The sequence below is a fragment of the Phocoena sinus genome, chromosome 16 (assembly GCF_008692025.1).
Source record: "Phocoena sinus isolate mPhoSin1 chromosome 16, mPhoSin1.pri, whole genome shotgun sequence".
NCBI lineage: Eukaryota > Metazoa > Chordata > Mammalia > Artiodactyla > Phocoenidae > Phocoena > Phocoena sinus.
This window is the reverse complement of record NC_045778.1, coordinates 78251807-78269526: the sequence shown is the minus strand read 5'-3', so window position 1 is coordinate 78269526 and position 17720 is coordinate 78251807.

The following is a 17720-nucleotide window of genomic DNA, read 5'->3' as shown; positions in this document are numbered from 1 at the left end:
ACTGAATCACTTTGCTGTACAAAAGAAATTAACACAACATTGTAAATTAAATATACTTGAATAAAATTTAAAAAATGTTTTTAAATAAAACAACTATGATTAATATACTAAGGGCTCTAATGGATAAAGTAGAGAGCATGCAGGAACAGATGGGCAAAGTAAGCAAAGAGATGGAAATCTTAAGAAAGAACCAAAATGAAATACTAGAGATCAAGAACACTATAACAGGAATGAAGAATGCCTCAGATAGGCTCATTAATAGATTGGACACAGCTTGAGGATATGACAACAGAAACTTCCAAAACTGAAAATCAAAGAGAAAAAAAAATTGAAAGAAAAAAAGAGAACAGAATATCCAAAGACTGTGGGACAACTACCAAAGATGTAACATATGAATCACAGGAACACCAAAAGGAGAAAACACAGAAAGGGACAGAGGCAATATTTGAAGCAATAATGACTGAGAATTTCACCCAAATTAATATCAGACCCCAAACGACAGATCCAGGAAGTGCAGAGAACACCAAGTAGGAAAAATACCAAAAGACACCTAGGCATTATCATTTTCAAACTACAGAAAATTAAAGATAAAGAAAAAATCCTGAAAGAAACCAAAGGAAAGAAAACTTTCCCTATAGAGAAGCAAAGATAGGGATTACATCCACCTTCTCCTCAGAACCATGCAAGCAAGAAGAGAGTGGAATGAAATATTTAAAGTGTTGAGGGAAAAAACCCCACAAACCTAGAATTCTGTGCCCTGTGAGATTATCCTTCAAAAGTGAAGGAGACATAAAGCCTTTCTCAGACAAACAAAAATTAAGGGAATCTGTTGCCAGTAGACCAGCCTTGCAAGAAATGTTAAAAGAAGATCTTTAGAGAGAAGGAAAATGATACTTGGATCATTAGAAACTTGGATCTACAGAGAGAAAGGGTGAAGGGGGTCAAAAGGTACAAATTTCCCGTTTTAAGATAAATAAGTCATGGGGATGTCACGTACAGCATGATGACTATAGTTAATAATACTGTACTGCATATTTGAAAGTTGCTAGGAGAGTAGATCTTAAAAGTCCTCATCACAAGAAAAAAAAAAAAACCTTTGTAACTATCTATAGTGACAGATGTTGACTCAGTATATTGTGGTGATCATTCCACAGTAAACAGTCATCTCTCAGTGTCCACAGGGGACTGGCTCCAGAACCCACCACGGATGCCAAAATCCACTTGTGCTAAAGTCTTTTTTTTTTTTTTTTTTTTTTTTTTTTGGTACGTGGGCCTCTCACTGTTGTGGCCTCTCCCGTTGCGGAGCACAGGCTCCGGACGCGCAGGCTCAGCGGCCATGGCTCACAGGCCCAGCTGCTCCACGGCATTTGGGATCTTCCCGGCCCGGGGCACGAACCCACGTCCCCTGCATTGGCAGGCGGACTCTCACCAACTGCGCCACCAGGGAAGCCCTGCTAAAGTCTTATAGTCAGCACACTGTATCCACAGGTTCTACATCTGCGGATTCAACCAACTGTGGATTGTAAACATATTTATATGATAGTATATGTTGTGAAAAAAATCCCCATATAAGTAGACCCATGCAGTTCAAACCCATGTTGTTCAGGGATCAACTGCATACAAATATCAATCATTATGTTGTACCTGAAACTAATATAATATGTCAGTTATACCTCAATTTTAAAAAATGATGTGGACCAGAGTATGAAACTACTATATCCCCATCATGAGTAGAAATGATGACAGCTCTCATCCTAATTTAAATATATATTTGAATTAGAATTATTTTGGTATTATGTAGTACCCGCACTACCCATGAAGCAGTGTTACATGAAAGTAGGCTGGGATTAACAGTAAATAAATGTATATTGCAAAGTGGTGTAAAGATTAAAAAAAAAAAAAACGCTCCCCCCAAAGTGTAACTGATCTGATAAGAAAGGAGGGAAAATGAAATCATGTAACATTCTTGACCACAAAAGGCAGAAAAAAGAGTGAGAGACAAAAATAGGAAAAAGAACAAAGGAAAAAAATAGAAAAAAAGTAATGAATATGGTAGATATTAATTCAGCTATATGAATAATCACGTTGAATGTCAATAGTCTAAATGCACCAAATAAAAGACAGAGATTATCAGAGTGAATCAGAAAACAAGACCCAACTACATTTCATCTATAAGGAACCCACTTTATAAAAACACATATAGATTGAAAGTAAGTGGTTGGAGAAAGATATACCATGTTAATACCACTTAAAAGAAAACCAGAGTAGGTATAGTAATTTCAGACAGAGCAATGAAAGTTATCAGGGATAAACAGGGCATTACATAAAGAAAAGGGGTCAATTCTCCAAGAAGGCATAACAATCTTTAATGTGTATGCTCCTAACAACAGAGCATCAAAATATATGAGGCAAGAACTGATAGAACTGCAAGAAGAAACAGATGAATCCACATTATAGCTGGAGACTTCAACAACCCTCTATCAGAAATGAACAGATCCACCAGGCAGAAAATTAGTAAGGACATGGTTGAACACCATCAATCAACTGGATATAACAGACATCTATTGACTTCTTCATCCACATTCTTCCCAATTTTACATGGATCATTTATCAAGATAGACCACATTATGGACCATGAAACACTTTAACAAATTTAAATGAATTTAAATCATATAATATCTGCTCACAGGCCACAATTGAGTTAAACTAGAAATCAATAAAAAGAAATATAACTGGAAAAATCTCAACATATGTGGAGAGCAAACAGCATATTGGTCAAGAAAGAAATAAAACATGGGTCAAAGAAATCTCAAGAGAGATTAAAAGTATTTTGGACTAGATAGAAATGAAAACACAACCAGTCAAAATTTATGAGATATAGTGAAAGTAATGCATAGAGGGAAGTTTATAGCATCAAATGTATATACTTAGACGAGAAGAAAGAACTAATGTCAATTATCTAAGCTTCTGCCTTGGGAAACTAGAAAAGGAAGAGCAAATTAAATCCAAAATAAGCAGAAGAAAAGAAATAATAAAAATTAGAGCAGAAGTCAGTGAAATTGAAAACAAGAAATCAGGGACTTCCCTGGTGGTGCAGTGTTTAAGAATCTGCCTGCCAACAGGAATAAAGATGCAGACGTGGAGAATGGACTTGAGGACATGGGCAGGGGGAAGGGTAAGCTGGGACGAAGTGAGAGAGTGGCATGGACATATATACACTACCAAATGTAAAATAGGTAGCTAGTGGGAAGCAGCTGCATAGCACAAGGAGATCAGCTTGGTGCTTTTTGTCCACCTAGAGGGGTGGGATAAGGAGGGTGGGAGGGAGACACAAGAGGGAGGAGATATGGGGATATATGTGTATGTATAGCTGATTCACTTTGTTACACAGCAGAAACTAACACACCATTGTAAAGCAATTATACTCCAATAAAGGTGTTAAAAAAAAAAAAAGAGAATCCGTCTGCCAATGCAGGGGACACAGGTTCAAGCCCTGGTCCGGGAAGATCCCACATGCCACGGAGCAACAAAGCTCGTGTGCCACAACTACTGAGCCTGCGCTCTAGAGCCTGCGTGCCACAACTACTGAGCCCACATGCTGAAACTACTGAAGCCCGTGTGCCTAGAGCCCATGCTCCGCAACAAGAGAAGCCACTGCAATGAGAAGCCCATGCACTGCAACAAAGAGTAGCCGCCACTCACCGCAACTAGAGAAAGCCCACACGCAGCAACAAAGACCCAACACAGCCAATAAATAAATAAACAAATAATTTTTTTAATTAAAAAAAAAAAAAAACAGAAAGCACCAGGCCCAGATGTGTTCACTGGTGAAATCTATCAAACATTTAAGGAAAAAAATTAACCAATTTTCTACTCTCTCTTTCAGAAGATATAAATGGAAGGAACACTTTGTAACTCATTCTATGAGGCCAGTATCACCCTCATACCAAAAGAGACAAAGATATTACATGAAAAGAAAACTACAGATCAATATCTCTCATGAACATGGATGCCAAGATCCTCAAAAAAAAAAAAAACATTAGTAAGTTGAATCAAACAATATATGAAAAGAACTATACACCATGACCAAGTGGTTTTTATCCCAGGTATGCAAGGCTGGTTCAACATCCAAAAGTCAATTAATGTAATCCATCATATCAATAGGCTAAAGAAGAAAAATCACATGATCATATCAACAGATGCAGAAAAACCATTTGACGAAACCCAACACCCATTCATGATAAAAACTCAGTAAACTAGGAATAGAAGGAAACTTCTTCAGCTTGATGAAGAATATCTACAAAAACCCACAGCTAAGATCATACTTAATGGTGAGAAATTTGAAGATTTTCCACTAAGATTAAGAACAAGGCAAGGATGTCCCCTCTCATCACTCCCTTTCAGCATCATACTGGAAGTCCTAGCTAATGCCATAAGACAAGGAAATAAAAGGTGTACTTATTGGGGAGCAAGAAATATATGTTTGCAGATGACATGATTATCCATGTAGAAAATGCAGAAAAACTCAACAACAACAACAAAAGCTTCTGGAACTAGTAAACTAGTTATAGCTAGGTTGCAGATACAAGATCAACATACAAAAGTTGATTGCTCCTTCTTTTTAATGGCAATGAACAACTGGACTTTGAAATTAAAAACACAGTACTATTTAATACCTAAATAATGAAATACTTAGGTATACATCTAACAAAATACGTTCAAGATTTATACGAGGAAAATTATAAAACTCAATGAACAAAATCAAAGAAGAACTAAATAAATGGAGAGATATTTCATGCTCATGGGTAGGAAGACCCAATATTGTCAAGACGTCAGTTCTTCCCAATTTGATCTAGAGATTCAACGCAATGTCAATCAAAATCCCAGCAAGTTATTTTGTGGGTATTGACAAACTGATTCTAAAGTTTATATAGAAAAGCGTAATACCCAGAATAACGAACACAGTATTGAAGAATAAAAACAAAGTCAGAGGACTGACACTATTGACTTCAAGACTTACTATAAAGCTACAGTAATCAAGACAGTGTGGTATTGGTGAAAGAATAGGAAATAGACCAAGAAAACAGAGAGAAATAGAACCACATAAATATAGTCAACTAATCTTTAATGAAGAAGCAGAGGTAATACATGCGAGAAAAGATAGCCTTTTCAACAGATAGTGTTGGAACAACTGGGCATCCAAAAAAAAGTCTGAACACAGATCTTATGCCCTTCACAAAAATTAACTCAAAATGGATCACAGATCTAAATGTAAAATGCAAAACTATAAAACTCCTAGAAGATAACATAGGAGGAAATCTAGATGACCTTGGGTTGGACAATGAGTTTTTAGACATGACTCCAAAAGCACAATCTATGAAATAAAGAATTGATAAAAGGGGTGTCATCAAAATTCTATAATTTTTCTCTGGGAAAGACACTGTCAAGAGAATAAAAAGACAAGCCACAGAACTGGGAGAAAATTTTTGCAAAAAACACGTGATAAAGGACAGTTATCCAAAATATGCAAAGAGTTCTTAAAACTAAACAACAAGAAAACAAACAACCCAATTTAAAACTAGGCCAAAAATCTTAAGAAACGCCTCACCAAAGAAGATAAACAGATGGCAAATAAGCTTGTGAAGAGATGCTCCACATCATATGTCATCAGGGAACACAAATTAAAACAATGATGAGATACCACTACACACCTATTAGAATGGCCAGATCTGTAATCCTGACAACACCAAATGCTGATGAGGATATAGAGCAACAAGAACTTTCATTCATTGCTGGAGGGAATGCAAAATGGTACAGATGCTATGGAAGACAGTTTGCCAGTTTCTTACGAAACTAAACCTACTCTTATCACATGATCCAGCAATCATGCTCCTTGATGTTTACCTAAAGGAGTTGAAAGTTTACGTCCACACAAAAGCCTGCACGTGATGTCTATGGCAACTTCATTCATAAAACAGGGATAACAAAGCACCCACCTGAAACGTCTGTTGAAGAACCCACTGGAATAATGCCAACTTGTGCTCTGCAATTGGCGATGACTGCTATTAACCTCACCCCACACAGGCCAGGAGGAAGCCGATGTTAACCAACCCATACACGTCCCGTAGGGCAGGGTTGCCGCCTGAAGGATCACATCCATGCCCAAAGCCTGGGAGGGGAGGAGGCCTGAACAAAGGGTCAGAAGCCCAGATGGTCAGTCCAGGGCAGCCTGAGGTCAGGAGACACAGAAGAGGGACCAGTGAGGAGAGCCTGAAGCAAGGTTGTGCCAGAACAGACACTGAGGGAGGCCCACCGGTCACTGAGACCCTGCCGGTGCCCAGCCTCTGAAGGCTGCCATTCAGGCCTTCATCCCGACCCCTCAGCCCTACATCTCCCCACCCAGATTGGGCACACACAGACCAAGCCCCACGTATAGTAGAAAGAGCAGTGAACATGGCCACTGAGGACCTGGCAGAACTCAAGGCCAAGGCCAAAGTCATACTCAAGTTGTTGCCTAAACCAAGATCCACCCCAGCCTGACTCCAGAGTGGACATCTTCCCATTAACTGCACACCACGCCATGCAGGCTCACTGGCACGCACTAACCCGTCTAGACCGTGAGGCTGTGTGGCCAGGGCCTCTGTCCCTTCCTTTTGGTTTCCTTTGCACTGTGCCTGTCGCATAGAACGTCTCGCCAAAGGCTTGGTAAACTGAGGCGGGGCGACTTGTGCCAGAATTTGGGGGTGGGGCAGAAAGGGACCCAGCTCTGAGGCTCTATCAGGCCCCACCGAGGCCTCTTCTCTCTTCGCACCAAAGCTTCTGGGGGCCTGGCTCCCATCGAACCCAAACACTGAGCCGGCCCAGGAAGCAGACAGTGCTGATCAAAACTGCCATCGCAGCTCACTTAGCCCGATGTGAATCTTCACAGAGAGGGCTGAGCAGGGAGCTGACGTGAACGGGAAATCATTTCTGAGGGAAGGGGAGAAGCTTCCCTAGGAAATTCAGGGACGGCTGTTGACAGGCTGGACCATCAGAACGCCAGCTGCCTAATGAAGCAATAAAGGCCTTTGTTCTCCCCACTTCTCGCTGCCCTGCTCTTACATGTACAATTATTACAGAAATCAGAGAGAGGAATGTTGCCTTGAGATATGATTTCCATATTGGTATGGATCTTATTACACAAGCAGTACAATACGCTCCATTATCATTTTGATTATATGCGCCTTTCATTTGCACTATTGGACCATTATCTGCAGTACATTCATTACATATAAGAAACTGGAACTCTGTCCTTAAGATGAATTGTAAAAAAGGATTTCTATTTTTGCAGATTGATATTTCAGGGGAGAACATTAAACAGCAAACATTATTTGTAAAGTTTTTTTTTTTTTTAACGTAAACTCTGAAAAGAAGGAAATAACCCTGATATTTCTAACAGACAGAAAAGCCCCAAGGCTAGATGCAATAAATGATTGCAATTTAGAATGCGTGTACTATTAGGGACTCCTGATTAAATTGTAAGTTCCTTGAGAGAAAGGAGGTCAAACACACGAAGCTGGGGATTCAGCCTGCTGGTCGGGAGAGAGCAGGTCTTGTACTTGGAGAACAGAAAGACGTGGCTTTAACCTTGGCCTCCAGACTGGAGATTAGATTCACAGAGAGCAAGGGAAGTTTCGGGTAGGGGCTAGGAGGAGTGGATGTGGGGACAGTTATCCATGAGTCTGGGTGGGATGCTTGAGGTTCCCAAGTTCTTTCCTCCCAGTTGAGACCCCCAGAAGAGGGGTCATCTGGTTGTGACTCAGGAGACCCAGCTAAGGTCTCTTGGAGGGGGTCAGAGTCCCCTCGTGCCCTCCAAGGTACCCAGGGCATCGGCTAGAAAGGCAGCAGCAGGAGCACTGGGGAAGGGAAGGGAGAACTGCAGAGAAAGGAACAGAGGGGAGGAGCCCGGTGCTCGCTCCCAGACGCAGCCCCCAGCCTCCCATCACCAGAAGGAAAGCAGAGCTCAGCTGCGGGGGGCTCCACGAGAGCTCAGACTTGGCTCTGCCAAAGTCTAGGCGCTGTGTGTCCTTGAGCAAAATCCTTTACCTCTCTGACCCTCAGTTTCCCCATTGATAAAATGCAGCTAATACCTCCTCTAGCTCAGTCACAAATTTGCCAGGACGATCCAATAAAGCTATGGGTGGGAAAGACCCTTGAGAAGGGTTAGAAGGGTTTATTGTATTAATAACAACAATATAATAATGTAGACACTATTACAAATATAATCACTCTTCCCAGCTCAGCCTGTCTAAATTGCAGGCATCATGCCATCATTCAGAGCCCAGCTGGAATGCCGCCTCCTCTGTGAGGCCCTCCCTGAGTCCTAGCCAGAGGGTCTGCCTTCCTCTCTACTCCACACGTAGTGCTTTCTTCCTCTCAGATCACTTGTCACTTCCTCCCCCCACTAGATCAGCGTTTCCAAACTTCTGGTCACTGTCCATTAGTAGCGGGTCATGAGATCCATTTCGAAGGTGGCAACTAACACATTTTCGTTTTCAGTAAAATAGGCTAGAACAGAAAACGTTTTTACGCAAAGTAAAAATGAATATTGTTTCATTTTTTTCTGGACAGTGCACTGGACCACGATGTAATATATACTCTTCTGATGGGTCACAGTTAAAGAGTTTGGGGGCTTCCCTGGTGGCGCAGTGGTTGAGGGTCCGCCTGCCGATGCGGGGGACGCGGGTTCGTGCCCCGGTCCAGGAAGATCCCACATGCCGCGGAGCGGCTGGGCCCGTGAGCCATGGCCGCTGAGCCTGCGCGTCCGGAGCCTGTGCTCCGCAACGGGAGAGGCCACAACAGTGAGAGGCCCGCGTACCAAAAAAAAAAAAAAAAAAGAGTTTGAAAGCCACGACATCAGAATGGAGCTCCCTGAGGGCAAAGAGTATGCCGCGTGAGCTTTATGCACGAGCCCCACGCATGTTTGTTGAATGAATCTTTGTTATTACAGTTACCGTATTACTGCAAAATTTATACGTTGGACCCGTTTGGGGTCAGGGAAAGTGTGCAATTACTGTCTCAGCTGATGGGAAGGTCTGGGTCTTTATTATCTGTTCCTGCAGAAGCAATTAGAACTCTTTAGAAACAGTTTTTCCGCTTGCATCAAGAATCACCCAAATACTCCCGCCTCATTAGCTGCAAGCCTTGGAGGATTACACATCCTCCTCCTGCATCACTCGTCACAGCCCGCTTGGCTGTGGATGGGACCAACTCGATCTTTAGAAGGTCCTTTTTACACTGTTATATTGATTTTTAAAACATTTTTTAGTCGACACAATGAAAAGCTCACCCAAGGGTCATCCTTCAACTTCGGAGATGAAACCCGTATGTTAACTGCTTACTGCCTAGAAACTACTTTGCCCCAGAGTGACTCCGGGGACTGCAGCAGGACCAGATTTTACTGACGTGGTTCTCTGATGCCTTTTAGGATAAATATATTGATTTTTGAATAAACATTTTCATTTATCCGTCCTCTCCAGCTTCCTAATTGCTTGACGTGGAGCCTCCTGGGGTGTGTTGCCTGTTGATCTTTACCTTATTTAAAAAAAAAACAAAAAAACCTGTGTTATTTTTAGAGCTCATAGCTTTTTATTTACAGGAACCTACGTCTCGAGTACAAGTTCATCAATTACTTTAATTCCCACTAAATGTGAAGCCAGATTTCGAGTGGTGCTGGAAGGTTAATGTACCCTTTTAGCTTCGTTTTAAATCTTGATGAGGGTAGGAAGTGAAGTTTCTTAACCTTCCTCTCCTTTAGCCCATCGCCAGGCCCAGGCCCCAAGCCAGTGTGGCTCCCTAATCCCTCGGAGAGGGCAGGGTCCGACTCAGGTACAGTCAGGGAGAAGGCAGCGCTGGGGAACCACTTTACCTTTGGGGCATCTCATTCAGCTTCAGCCACTGCCTGGGGTTTCAGGCTGTGCAGCAGTTTTGCAAATAGTGTCCACAGTCTTCCAACCTGTGCCCTACCCCCGCACCCAGCCTCGGCTCTCCAGAGCCCACCTGACAACTTCCTCTGCCCACCTGCACCTCTGTCCATCAGGCTGAGACCCAGAAACCTCAGGCAGCTGGACATGAAGGGAAGATTGTTCAGAGGAAGAAGGGGAGCAGGGGGCTGGGAGCCACTGGGTGTGGACCACGTGCCAGGCTGCGGGGACGAGATGAGAGCACGGCCCCAGCCTCCGGGGAGACGGTCACAGGACCCCCGAGAGTAGGACCAGTGCTCAGGTAGTGGGGAACACAGGCACCAACATGCAGTTCAGGGAGTCTTCTGGAGATGGTGACCCTGAGCTCAAGGTTGAGAACAGGACGAGGGAGGGGTGGGTTGCATCAAAGCCTCTTAGATGCTGCCAGTGGGGTGAGGACTGAGATAGGAGGGTGCTGTCTGAGGAGTGCGGGGTGGGGGGCTCAGCAGACAAGCTGGTCTCAGAAGACATGGCGGGATCCTAGATTGGGCTCATCTGTGAGGAAGAGGCTCCCCCAGGAGACTAAACGGAGGGCATCAGGAGGAGGGTCTGGGTCAGAGGCACAAAGAGCCAGCTGTGGGACAGGCGCCTGGGAGGGAGGATTCACTGCAGCCAGGAGGAGGGACTCCTAGAAGGCAGGGTGTTTTAACGTCTTTATTGGAGTACAGTTGCTTTACAATGGTGTGTTAGTTTCTGCTGTGTAACAAAGTGAATCAGCTACACATATACATATATCCCCAATCTCCTCCCTGTTGCGTCTCCCTCCCACCCTCCCTATCCCACCCCTCTAGGTGGTCACAAAACACCGAGCTGATCTCCTTGTGCTATGTGGCTGCTTCCCACTAGCTACCTATTTTACATTTGGTAGTGTATATATGTCCATGCCACTCTCTCACTTCGTCCCAGCTTAACCTTCCCCATCCCGGTGTCCTCAAGTCCATTCTCTACATCTGCATCTTTATTCCTGTCCTGCCCCTAGGTTCTTCAGAACCTTTTTTTTTTTTTAGATTCCATATATATGTGGTAGCATATGGTATTCGTTTTTCTCTTTCTGACTTACTTCACTCTGTATGACAGACTCTAGATCCATCCACCTCACTACAAATAGCTCAATTTCGTTTCTTTTTATGGCTGAGTAATATTCCACTGTATATATGTGCCACATCTCCTTTATCCATTCATCTGTCGATGGACACTTAGGTTGCTTCCATGTCCTGGCTGTTGTAAACAGTGCTGCAATGAACATTGTGGTACCTGTCTCTTTTTGAATTACAGTTTTCTCGGGGTATATCAAAACCACAATGAGGTATCACCTCACACTGGTCAGAATGGCCATCATCAAAAAATCTACAAACAATAAATGCTGGAGAGGGTGTGGAGAGAAGGGAACCGTCTTGCGCTGTTGGTGGGAATGTAAATTGATAGTCACTATGGAGAACAGCATGGAGGTTCCTTATAAAACTAAAAAAAAAAGAAGGCAGGTTTGAGATGGCAGTTTGTCACGGGAGCGAAGAGCTGGGGAGAGCCCTGGGCTCAGCAGTTAATCACAGCCTATGCTGGGTTGTTTGAATGAAGCCGGACAGCAAAAGCCAGACTCCAGGGACTTGGAGGGGAAGTGGGGAAGGAGGGTATGCACGTGGTGAGTGTAGACAGTGCTGTGAGCAGGAGGGAAGTGGGCATCGTGTGACTGACAGGAAGCAGCCAGGAGAGAGGAGGGAAGATACAGAGGTGGAGGGACCCCGGGGGAAGGAAAGGCTGGCTGAGCGAGGGGCGGGGCGGCAGCAGCTGCGGCTAGAAAAACGGGAGGGTGATTGCAGAGGACCACCTCCCAGACCGTGGCCCTTGGTCCTGTGAGGTGTCAGCAGGTGTTCAGTTATCAACCAAGTGGAAACGATGCCAGGATACAAAAGCCAACCAGGCTTCTCTGTAGCAGAACTGCTCAGGACCGAAGTCAGGCCACTTTGGGACCAGTCACACTCAAAGGGCAACAGTGGTCTGACAAGGGGAGGAGGGAAAGACGGAAGGAAGGGAGAGAGGGAGGGAGGAGTTTAACTCTCTACTGGAAGTCTGGAAGGGGCAGGGTACCTGCAGGACACGTGTGGCACGTGCTCTGCCGAGCCTCCCTCTTGCCCTCTCCCGCTGCAGCCTCTCCCTCAAAGTCTCTTTTGCGGGCTTCCCTGGTGGCGCAGTGGTTGAGAGTCCGCCTGCCGATGCAGGGGACGCGGGTTCGTGCCCCGGTCCGGGAAGATACCACATGCCGCGGAGCGGCTGGGCCCATGAGCCGTGGCCACTGAGCCTGCGCGTCCGGAGCCTGTGCTCTGCAACGGGAGAGGCCACAGCAGTGGGAGGCCCGCGTACTGCAAAAAAAAAAAAAAAATCTCTTTTGCTCTCCTTGCTCCTCTTCCTCTGTCGCCCTACACTCGCTTCCCCACATTCCATCCCCAGTGGGCTCTCTGATCTCTTTCCCTCTGCAGGAGTGTCTCTGAGCCCCTCCTAACCTCACCCGCCCAGCTGCTTCCCAGCGCTTCTCAGTTCTCACCGCAGGGTTGCGTGACAGCAGAGCAGGGGAGTTGGGCAGATCAGCAGACTTTTCCTTAGACGGTGGCAGGGAGGGGTGCGGGGCTAGGACAGTGGTTTACAGGTGGTCCCGCTGAGGTGTGGGTCCCTCTCACAGGCTAATGCGTGTGTTTATGTCTAGGAGGGGCTGGGGGTATGCACCATTTTCCAAACTGGTTGAACTAAGGATGGTCTTGCTTGGTGACCTGTTGCTGGAGTCTAGCGTTCTGTAGACGGCAGATTTGGAAAATGCTCTTCAAGGACCAGTTAAGGCAGTAGAGAGAAAGGTGATCAAGCATTAAAGGGGTCCCTACCTGTGGACCCCACTTCTGCTGTGAAGTGAGTGGCGAGGCCTCTGTCACAATGTCAGGGGAGCCATGTGAGCTCAGTTTGGGAGAACCTGCAGCAAAGGAGGAAATCAAACTGTGTGAACCAGAAACCACCTTGAGTGCCGTTTCTAGTTCTCGTAACTGTGGGGAGATTTTTCTCCAGCAGCATTTAGCAGGGCCTGAGGAGGGAAGGGGTGCTAGGCCAGAGGTCCAGGAAGCTGGTTTCTGGCCTCAGTTGTAAGAAGCCTGTCAGCCCAGCTAGGCTGCTGCACCCCTCCAAGCCTCGGCTTCCTCTGCTGCAAGCTGGACTTAACATGTCCACCCTGACTCCTGCCGGAGAGCCTTGACCAGAATGAGACATCCCAGTGGATAGAAATGTGCTGGGCAAATTGCAGAAGATACAAAGAGCTTTCGCTGGAACTTGGGTCCTCTCCCTTTAGGTGCTGGTGGTACTTCAAGTCCAGAAACAATTCAAGTTGTTTCCAAAGGTAGTCATCCTGCCAGCATTACTGGAGAACTGACCTTCGGACCACCTGCCTGGTCACCAATCAGCGAACCGCAGGCAACTTGACCTACAGTTTGCCTGAAAGATGGGCTGCCCTCCGGTCCTCTGACTGGCCTGGGTCAGCCTCAGCCTCAGAACTCTGCCTTCACTCATTCATTCACTCAACAGGTCATTTTCGTCTATGTGCAGGGCAGCAAGGAATGGGACAGACGTAGTTGCTTCCTGCACAGAACCCACAGGCTATGGGGGTGCAGGTGGGCATGAAAGTCAAGTAAACAGGACCGTAGAGAGATCCGGGTGCTGTGATGGAGACAGAGGCAATGGATTAACGGGCAGGGCACCCAGCTCCAACCCGAGGGACTCAGAGGAAGCTCCCAGAAGACCAGGTGTGTGAGCTGAGATGAGTGCAAGTTAGCCAGGAGGGGTTGTGGTGGGGGGGGGGGGCGGCTTTCAAGAAGGCTCGGGTATGAGAAATGTGCAGTGTTTTGATGTCCTGGGAGATGTTCCTGAAGGCAGAAGGCGGGAGAAAGGTAGCAGGAGCCATGAGGCTGGGGCAGAGAGCAAAGTGCTGGATTTTGTCCTTAGAAGATGCGGAACCAGCTAAGGGTTTTAAGATGCAAAGTGACAGACACCATCAGTGTCACATTCTTCAAGTGTCTCTTAGACCAGGGGGCAGCACACTTTTTCTGTGAAGGACCAGCTAGTCAATATTTTAGGCTTTATGGGCCAAGAGGCAAAATCAAGGATATTATATAGGGACATATATAACAGGAGAAAAAACAAAGCTCCACATTTTTTATTGATGAATTTTTAGCATATTTTTGTAACACAGGTCTACTACTGAGAAGAAAGGGATTCTTTTTTGGGAGGATAGCATTTTGCTTAACTGAGGTTCAGAGTTACTGTTCCTTGTCGTCATATTGATTGCTAATATCCATCTGTAAAAACACTTCCCCGCTCGTGCAAAAACGGGCAGCGGGCCGCTGGCTTAGAGCATGGGCAGTTAAAGATGTGAGAAAGTCCTGGCCTCTCTGGGGGAGAAGAGGCGATGAAGCTGCCATCCTGGGACAGATGGAGTGGGCCCCAAGGAGGTGCCCAGGAAGGCTTCTCAGAGGAGGAGAGACTCAGACAGAACTTCAAGGTCAACGAGGACAGTACAAGGTCCAGGAGGTGACCAGGGAGAAGGGACAGTTTGCATCCAGGTGCAGAGTAAGCTGGAGGTCACAACTGGAGTGCCAGGGACTCATGAGAAGGTGACTGGCTCTGCAGAGCTCACAGAGCAAGATGGGGACCCAGAGCCTCCTGAAGGCTGAAGGGACCACTGCCCTATTGTAAAGGGGCCTGCTCAGATGGGCATCTTGGGAAGATCTCCTTCTAGAGCAGAGAAGAAACTGAGGGGGCTCTGGTCGGGGTGCAGGAAAGGCTGTGCCCCAGTCCAGGTGAGCAAGGGCCGTGGGACTGCAGAGGACCTCTGTGCTAGACAGGTGTGGGCACCTCAGGGAGTGAGGAGACCAGATGCCTCCAGGCTCCAGCTGAGGTGCTGGAGCAGCGGTGATGCCAGCTTAGGGGTCCCAGTGCACACCTGGGCATGCGGGGCAGAAACCCAGAAGAGAGAACAAGCGAGAGAGACCCAGCCAAGTTGCAGATGGGGAAAAAAGAGGCAAGGGGGCCAAGAAGAGGGGCGGGCAACCAAGAGCAGCCCTCAGAGAATGAAGGAAAACCAGAAACATGATGTCAGAGAAAGAGAGCTTTGCCAGAGGAAGGAGGGGGAAGCCCATGCCCCGCAAAAACAGACAAGGTGTCCACTGTGCCAGCACCCAGGAGGCTGGGGGCGGGGGTGTCAGTGAGGTCTTCAGAGGAAGGTGAGGGATGGAATCAGGACAGGCAGGACACACAGCTCTTCCCAGAAGCTTGCCTGTGAAAGAAAAGAAAGTTGAAGGACAGGTGTAAAGCCAGGAGAGAAAGAAGAAATTAGGTGAAGGGTGAGTTGTACTTGGATGTTAGATCCTCAGCTTAGGCCAGAGGATGTTAAAGCAACGCACCACTGCGCCTGGCCCTGGGCTGCTCGGCTTGGTAGAACTGCTGTGAAGCTAGAGAGACGAGTCTCATGGAAAGATGCATTTCTCCTAAGTAGTATGCTCTCCCTTTTTTTCCCCCTTTTTTGAAACAGAGTGAATTTTAAAATTTAAAATGTCCCTCTTAAAACAAATACCATATGCTAACACATATATATGGAATCTAAAAAGAAAAAAATGGTTCTGAAGAACCTAGGGGCAGGACGGGAATAAAGACGCAGACGTAAGTAATGGACTTGAGGACACGGGGAAGGGGAAGGGGAAGCTGGGACGAAGTGAGAGAGTGGCATGGACATATATACACTACCAAATGTAAAATAGATAGCTAGTGGGAAGCAGCCACATAGCACAGGGAGATCAGCTCGGTGCTTTGTGACCACCTAGAGGGGTGGGATGGGGAGGGTGGGAGGGAGATGCAAGACGGAGGGGATATGGAGATATATGTATATATAGCTGATTTACGTTGTTATACAGCAGAAACTAACACACCATTGTAAAGCAATTATACTCCAGTAAAGATGTTTTTAAAAAATTTTTTAATTAAAAAATAAAAACCCACTTCTCTCAAGTACCATTGCTAGATATTAGCTTCCAGATACAGTTGCTTCACTAGTTGTACCCAGATACAGGGTACAACTAGTGAAGACTGCACAGTGTATCAATACAACATTGTCAATAATGCTATTTGATACTAATGAGACCAAGCAATAAGGAACTAGCTCAGTTTGGGCATATTCCTTCAAAAGTATGTTTTGCAATTTTAAAAATATAGCAACTCTATATGTATTGAATAGATGTCTGAAATGTATTAATAAATTTAAGTCATATAAAAGAATATTAGAGTATGCTACAAGTTATGTGATAGAGAAAAAAGAACACTCATACATTTATGTTTATAAACTCATAGGCTGTTTCTGAAACTATACAAGAAACTGGCATAAGGTGTAGTCTGAAGGGGGATTAGTATGCTGAAAACAGGCGAGAGGGAGAATTGCTTTTGAATGCATTCCATTTTGTACTTCTAAAACTTGGTACTATGTGTATATATTACTTCTTCAAAATAAATAATACATTAGAACAAAGTTAAATACATTAAAAAAATTTTTAATGTCCCCCCTTTTAAAATATTTATTTATTTTTTTTGGCTGCACTAGGTCTTAGTTGTGGCACACGGGATCTTCATCGCGGCACACGGGCTCCTTAGTTGCAGCGTGTGGACTTCTTAGTTGCAGCATGCGGACTCTTAGTTGCAGCATGCATGCGGGATCTAGTTCCCTGACCAGGGATCGAACCCAGGTCCCCTGCATTGGGAGTGCAGAGTCTTACCCACTGGACCACCAGGGAAGTCCCATAAAATGTCCCTCTTTTTGCTTTGGCCCCCAGGAAGCGCAGAGCTAAGTCTGCCGACCAAATTTTAAAATTATATGGAAGAATGGGACTTGCAGATCTGAATGATTTTCTCCCCTTAGTCTTTTCCCATTCCTCTGCCTGCATTTTCTGTGATTCCCAAATTCTATTTTTCATTTTTAAATATCTGTCTATGTACCATTGTTTTCTTCTAGCAGGGTGCTTCAGATGTCCTGTGGAATGAGGCAATGTGCCTCTAAGTGATTTTGTTTCCAACCGGACCCTAGTCTCTGTAGTGCCCTGAGGCCCCGAGTTTTCCCAGGTCACCGCAAGGTGCCAAGGTGTTTGGGATGGAGCTGTCTGTGTCTGCTTGTGTCCCCACAACCCTCAAAGCTCTCCGAGCTGAGCCGATATTCTTCAATTACTGTTTCCACATTGCTGAGCAAAAAGGGGCAAAGCCAGTGCGATTTCTAACTAATCTTGAATAAGTCAGATATAGGATTTTTTTCCCACCTCTGGGAAGATTGTCAAATGAAACAATGTGGCTTTGAGCTTCTGACAGATGCTAATGAATTGTTGTTTACATTTTTGATTTACTGCCTAAACAAAGATAAGACATGCTCTTGAAAACACATTGAATGCACAATCCAAACACATCCATTAAATCTGTCACAATAAACATGACAGCTTTCTTCTAACCTAACAACTGGCATGCCTCATTTGCATATTAATGAGAAAACCGGGATCAGCCTGCACAAATTACTTATATCTCATGAAGAGGCTGCTCCTGATGACAGCGAAGCACTTACGGGTGTAAATACACCAAGTTAATACTTCTGCTGTTTTGATGCCATTTCCATCTCTTTGCTTGGGCAGCCCCAGACTCCTGGATTTGTTACCTTTGCCA